Below are 7,254 nucleotides of genomic sequence, written 5' to 3'. Positions count from 1 at the left end.
CCCCCGCCAAAATTCAGTACCACCCCCCCCCCAAAAAAAAATAATTTGGACCCTATCACCAGTTGAAAAAGAAACACCCCCAAATTTCCAAAGTTTTGACACAGAGAGCGAGGCACACCCAAATATTTCAGAGGGCTGCTGCCCTCCTCCAGGAACCGCTGGCCAGGGTGGGTGCGTGGGTGCGGGAGGCTCAGGTGGATGCTGCGTGGGTGGGTGCTGCGTGGGTGGGTGCTGCCCTGGGTGGTCAGCGGGGCTGCTGCAGCCGGGGAGAAGGTGGGATTGCAGAGTGCCAGAAAGCTTCTCCAGGACTCTCCCTGAGGGTGGGTAGTTAGAAGTGCTTTGACAAGGCTTGCTGATTTAACCTTTGCCTGCTTTGCCCTGCCAGGGGTGGCCACTAGATGTCAAGCTCATAATACAATTAGTACATCTGTGCAGTTGACCTTGGCAGCACGGCTTACCACTGTTCTGTTAAGTGTTAACACTGAATTTGAGTGTTAACTAGAGATCCCTCTGAGTTTGCTACATGCTGTACGGCTTATCAAATGCCCATCTAGTTCAGCACAAGTGTTTACAGTTCTTCAAGAAGGAAAAAGGTTTCCTTTTGTGAAGCCCAGCATCTTGAGCTGCTTAATTAACCCTGCAGGTGCCGCGGTATTTTTGTCCCAGTTAATCAAAACCGACTTGCTATTCAGTGTTTCAGGAGAACCCTTCTACGATAGTTTTATTTTATGATTTTTGTTGATGCAGTAATGTTCCCAAAGCTGGAAATGATGAAAGCTAACGAATTTGTTTAGATCTTTATGTGCTTTGCTATCCTGTGCAACACCGCAGTGTACCGAACGGTAAATGAGCAAAATAACTGAGCTGCACAACTGACATCGAATCACTCCAGGTTCGCTCTTTCAAGCACTCTCGTGTGTGAGCGATTTTACTCGAAGGAGTAGTGTCATTAGGTCCAGTACTTGCAAGTTCGGTTTTGGGATGCTTAGGAGATGCAGGATTGGGTCCTCACATTGGCTTCTCTTATTGTGAGCCTTCAAACACAAATTTGTCAGCGTTTCTGTGGTTGTTCAGAGAGTGGCTGGCTTCGTTCTGCAGGGTGTTAGAGTTACGTAGTTTAAGATGTACTTAATTCTATACTTTTCAAAATAGGAAAGCTCTGCAGAATCTAGTGTTCTGCTTCTTTCTTCTAGTTTCTTTGGTTTGGTTTGGTTTTTCAATGTCTTTTTCGTATCAGCTGTGTCAGAAGTATTGACCTCGATTATTTTTTTTCTGTAGGATTCCCAATAAAACTTGATGCTTTCCAAATAAACCTAGTTCCTAGAAACATCAGCGTATCTGTGCACAAATTCTCTACACAAGCCGCAGCTAATGTATATGTGCCATAACAGCCAACCAAATAGCTGTTTATATGATTTTGAAAAACATAACGCCGGTCTTATTTAATATGATATCTTGAGCAAATATTCCGAACAATTTCTGAGGCTTACATCTGTTCCACATCTGCGTACACGTAGAAAGGCGCCAGTGTTTGAGATAACGAAGTGCTTCACTGCACAGATTAGAAACATTCAAATGTTTTGAACAGAATACAGTTAGTGCCTGTGCCACAGGTGGCTGTTACTAACAAATTCTGAGATTTAGGCTACTGAAGAGATCAAACCCAGTGTGCCAGGGCAGTACCGGGTTTTGCATAGCAAGAGTGCCCTCCGCTGTTCAAATCCGTACTAACAGCTTTTGTGGGCTGAGAAAAAGGACAGAAAATTTTTCTATTGAGTCTGGAATTTCTTCTACATTGTTGAACACAGTAGGGGTCTCTATTTGTCTCCTCCTGTTTCACAGCTTGGGCTCAGTATGTGATAATTCATCTTTCTTGATGGGATTCAAAGCTATCATAAAGAGTTAAAAAGAATTAATTTGCAAGAAATAAACGTGTTCTAACAATTTAAGAAAACTTTCTTTAAAAGCTCCGTCAATTGTAAGAGATGGTAAAGCTAAGGAAAAAGTAATACAGTTCTTCTCAAGGATCAATACCTTGCTACAAGGCTACTGTTTCCAAATGAATATAATTTTGAAAACAAATTTATGTTTCTTTTTTTTTTTTAATATATTTTCTTCCTTTATTTAAATTGTGCTTGGGGAAAAATAAGTTTGTGTATTCTGATGATAGGAGTAGTAAATAATTGTCCTGCATCAGTGCTCGGGGTTTTATGTATAATATTGCTTGTTTAAATACACAAAAATGCTGTGAGCTGCACTTTGAAGCGATTATTGGATTTGCATGTGAGAGCATTTTATACAGCTGTCTTCATAGTTAGCAGACATTTTATCTTTAGTTGATGTTAACAAACGCAGTTTTTTTCTGAAACTTCTTCACAGTTTGTTCACTGCTTCTCAGTGAAAGATCAGTGGGGTTTTTTTCTTCCTGCAAGAAACTCCAACATTTAGAAAATATTAATTAAGTCTCAATTATACAGCTCTGAATGTAGAAATAATGGTAATTCATACAACACTTTTCCATGCTTTCATTTGTATTATTGCATATAGTCTAAAAAGAAGCTTCAGAAAATATTTTACTCACACATTTGTTGGATTCCTTTACACGACACTTCTGTTTGAACGTTTCAGGAAGGTATCAGCAATTTGAAACAGATGAAAGCCTAGAAAATGTTGATTCTCTTATCTGATTATATCCAAGTGTCTTACGAATCATATCTAATTTGAGGATTCTATAACACAGACTAACAAAATAGAACAAAATACTGAATTGTCAGAGAATATTCGATTGTAATAGTCCTCATTTAATATAGTTGAAAAGGTGCCTTTCAGATCATTTACATATAGAGAACTAGAAGTGATTTTAAGTTAAGACAAAATGAAAAGATTCTGGAGGAAAGATGAAACACAGTGGAGTCAGTTGGGGCTTTTTCCAGACTGGAAGCAGTTAGCCCTAAGAAAGGGGGCATTTAATAAACAGCATACATTTTCAGAATTCACCTGACTAGAATGTGATGTTTAATTTCAGTCTGTTCCACAAAAGTAGATGACAGCGTTTTTGAAGCACCCATTCGTTATATTTTCCCTTGCACATTATGCAAGAGGCTTTCTTCGCACAGAGAGCAGAAAGACATATGCCTGCGATAAAGATTCAGAACTAGTAAAGCCAGGTTTACAAATCCTGCATGCGTGTAGTCAGAAGCTGTGGAGATTTTGTCTTAACTCTACACGATTGCTGACGGCGACTGAAGGACTCACGATACCTTTTCAGCCCTCTCCCTTCCCCTCGGACGGCAAAAAAGCAGGCCAACACCATCTTCCCTGCAGCCATGTATTGCTCCAGCCGGAAAAGCGTTTGGTGGGTCCGTTTAGCGAGGGTGGCAGAGCAAAGCCTCCCAACATCAAACCCCTCGTACCCCCCTCATTGAGTCAGCAGAGCACCTGAGCGGCTTCAGGTATCGCCATCCCAAAGTGACTTTCTCAAAAGACCTTCGGTTGAATTTCTGTGGGCTAATTTTAAGGCCAGACCCCAGTGATGCAAAGGGACAGGACTCTGCTGGAACCACCGCAGCTCTGTGGGTTGGTACCTCCTTAGGAGCTCGCCCCGGGTACCGTTTGAGAGATGTTGCCTGCCATTTTTCACCTGTTTTCGTAGGGTAAGCTTTATGTGCTGTAATTCATCTTGCATCCCGTAGCAGCTTCAGATTAGTCTGTTAGCTGTTAGACTGCTAATGAGAAAAAGAAAATAACTGAGAGGTTATTAGTGGCCGAGATCCTGACTGCTTGACAAAACTCCCATTCAACACCTTTTGTGTAACTAAGAACTGCAAAATTCAGCCCGTGTTTATAAGATTAAGCAAGTGCTAGATTAATTCCCCCAAAGTCCTTGAAAATTTCTACTGCACCGCATCCTCACTGTAACCATAAAAATGATTGTTTCTCTTCAGGAAAAATAAAAGAAATAAAGACTAAATTCTTCAGTCCTTCATGGATTTAACTACTTTGTAATGTATCAGAAAATAAAAGCAAGCTATAAAACATAAGGAAACATGGAAAAATGCTATGTTTTCCTGTAATAGGTATACGCTGTAACTAAAACCAAAAATTAATATTTAGCTTAATATTGTAACATTTAAAATTTTTAATAATCTGGAGTAATGATAAAATTTTGGTATTGCTTTCTGTCATTCACCAAGTGATCAAGTTTTAACAAACAACAAACATCTCCCTTCATGTGGAGGCGTATGCTTTTAAGCTTTATTCCCTGTTGAAGTCGGTGAGGACTTACTCTGCAAAAGCAATAATAATCACAGTACCTTAGTCCTTTGGTATGAATAAGTACTACTGAAAGGGATGTTAAAAACCTCATTTGTGAAATACTGGGGAAATGCCCATTTCTCCAACGCACATACATATACATATATTAAAAAATATTTATCAGTCCTTATTTTTAATCTTGCTTTTTTTCCCCCCTTGGAGTGCTAGTTTGGAGCAAGACCGCAAAGACTATTGTTTGCATGACTAGTTTGTGCTCTTTCAATCCCATTAATTTCAGTGGTGTTTCTAACGTGAGTGAAGGCTACTCATTTGAGTAGGAGTTGTTGGATTGAGCCCGTAGTCTTCTCATTCTGTGAATCGTCTTAGTAGCCCCGGTGTGCTGTGCAGGGAACGTACCGTCATCTTTGGCAAAGCAGCATTTACTTCGGTGCCATCCGTGTCACCTGCTTGCTAACCAGTTGAAGAAACTGAAGCTTTGAGAGAGCATTAACTTGTTTGATTTCTTAAGAAATGCCGAAACAATTTATCCTAAATGCAAAATACTGTGTTGAGGCTCTTTGTATGTCTACTTTGAAGTTGATTTGGGGGGAAAAGAACCCCAATGACTCTCCAGCATTGTTCTCTAAAATACTTTTCAAAAACAATTCTTGAATATTTCAAGACAGGTGATGAGATGAACGTACTTGGATTGGTCATTTGAAAAGTATTGTCATGACTTTTAAGGCTTGGGAGTTGGGGGAAGGAGGAATACAAAACAGAGCTGTAGGTCCCCAGCTGGTACGGGCGCAAGGCTGGTCCCCCTGAGAAAGCACAAAACTAGCCTTTTATTTCATTGAGAACAGAGCTGATCATTGATCATCTGGGAAATACCTATACTGCTGTATTTCACTTGTACTTTTTCACAAGTTGCCTTTCAAATGCAAACTGCTGCTTCTTTGAGTTTATGAATTAGTATACTAGACTGGTTATTATCTTGAAATGCTGAACAGGTCCGTATTGATACCTGTTGGCAGTGGGCATCAGTAGTTTAGCTTCTGTTGGAAGCTTATGCATTATACACATCAGTTTTGACATATACAGAGCATGAGACTCACTTCTAGTGCAGAAAATAATATCTGTTTTGATTGTAAATATTCATGTTTTGGGCTTGGTGATTACTGTACAGTGTCTGAAACAATTAGCATAGTGGTGTTTGATCAGCTCGTTCTAGATCAGAGGCCAGCCATATTTGAATGGCTACATCGCCTGAATCCATCACTAATTACGTCAACCTTTTGTGCAAGGTTTGTTTAGAGAAAGCTCTCCTTAAATAAAAGAATAGCGATATATAGATAAAAAGCTAGAAGACGAGCTGCAGAGTTTGCAGCTTCTTTTAGAATCAATGCTCCTTTGCAACCGTGCCTTAATAGTAGTAGTAGCAGTTGTAGTGGTAGTAATAGTAGTAGTAGTAGTAATAATAATAATAATAATAATAATAGCAGCTCTTACCCAGCTTGCCAAGGTTTGGAAATAAACACTGGAAGATCTTTTCAGTGAAAGCCTTAGGAGAGGACGTGGCCCCTCCGTGCGTGGTCGGTACTACCAACCAGGGAACTCAGTAAATTCTGAATAAGGACCAGAGGATCCGGCCTTCCGACTGTAAAAATGTAAATCTGAAATGTAAATAAGGATTTGTTTGAGTTGCCTTAGTTCGGAAAGACTCTGGAGAGAGGTGAACATATTGGGTGCCTCACTGGTCCGTACTCCGCGTGCTTTCACTTTGCAAAAGCTGAAGTACGCACTGAAAATGTGACTTGGACGCCTGCTTTTTCACTTACTCATTTGAGGAGGCTTTAGGTTTTTCAAGATATGCTTTAGGATACCTGCGGCCAGTACGCTCCTTTTCTCGGATGAATCGTGTTATCTTCTGTGATATTTTTGTAACACAATGTGATAGTTTAGTTTCTACAGAAGCATTTACAGTAAGGATTAGTCTGGTATTGTCTAGCAACAGCTATATATTGTCAGTCTTAGCCCAAACATTGTAACAGCTTCAGCACTTTGTGCAGAAGTCTTAAATAATATTTGACTATTTTCAATTGCGTTTTATTCCCCCCTCCCAAAAGGAAAAAAAGGAAGGGAAAAAATCCAATAGTACTCGAAGAAGAGTTCCTCCTCCAGCTAATAAGTACAGTAGAATTTTGTGTAAATAATATTTGAAATTAGAAAAAAACATTCAGTGATCATTTCTAAGTAGAAAATGCATGTCTATTTTATTTAGTGGCGAGCACTGGATATATAAATGTATAAATATATAGTGCCATCTTAACAGTTTTTTGAAGGTACAGTTTTGGAAGGTACAGGGAAATAATAAGTTTGAGATGCTCTAGAAGGCTAGGAAATAGTATTCAGGGCACAGATTTATCACCTTTATCAGACAAAACTCCCCACTGAAATCTGTAGGGAGTTTTAGCTCAGCGAAGACTGAAAGAACTGACATGTAATTTTGTCAAAAGCAATTTTATAGTTAATGTTCTGTAAAAACCTCTTTTTTTAAAAGTAACCAGAACATCTCGAGATTACACTTTCCTTTTATTTTGCACTACTACCTTTTTTTGGTAACCGTTTCTGTTGTAGTGATAAGTTCTGAATTTCTTGGTGATCTTTTTTTTAGGAGTTCCATAGTGCTTGGTATATTCATAGCTACATGAAGCTTTGTTCATGCTAAGCATAGGATATTGACGGTATTGGCCCAATCCTGTTCCATCAAAGTCGATGGACGTTTTGCCGTTCATTTTAGTAGAAACACGATTGGACGCTTTATTTGCTTACTATGCCTGTCTTCGATACAAATCAGCTATGTCTTTGCTTCCAGTTATGCTTAGCCTCATTACAGATACATATTACGTTCCTTGCTCTGATGGGATACTTAGACTACCAGCATTCTAATATCAAGGCAGATTTTAGTACAAGAACCTGTTAATTGTCGGCTATTATCTT

The sequence above is a fragment of the Cariama cristata genome, unplaced genomic scaffold, assembly GCF_000690535.1.
Source record: "Cariama cristata isolate BGI_N322 unplaced genomic scaffold, ASM69053v1 scaffold8846, whole genome shotgun sequence".
Taxonomy (NCBI): domain Eukaryota; kingdom Metazoa; phylum Chordata; class Aves; order Cariamiformes; family Cariamidae; genus Cariama; species Cariama cristata.
The sequence above is the reverse complement of the archived record's forward strand: the minus strand, read 5'-3'. Positions refer to the sequence as shown.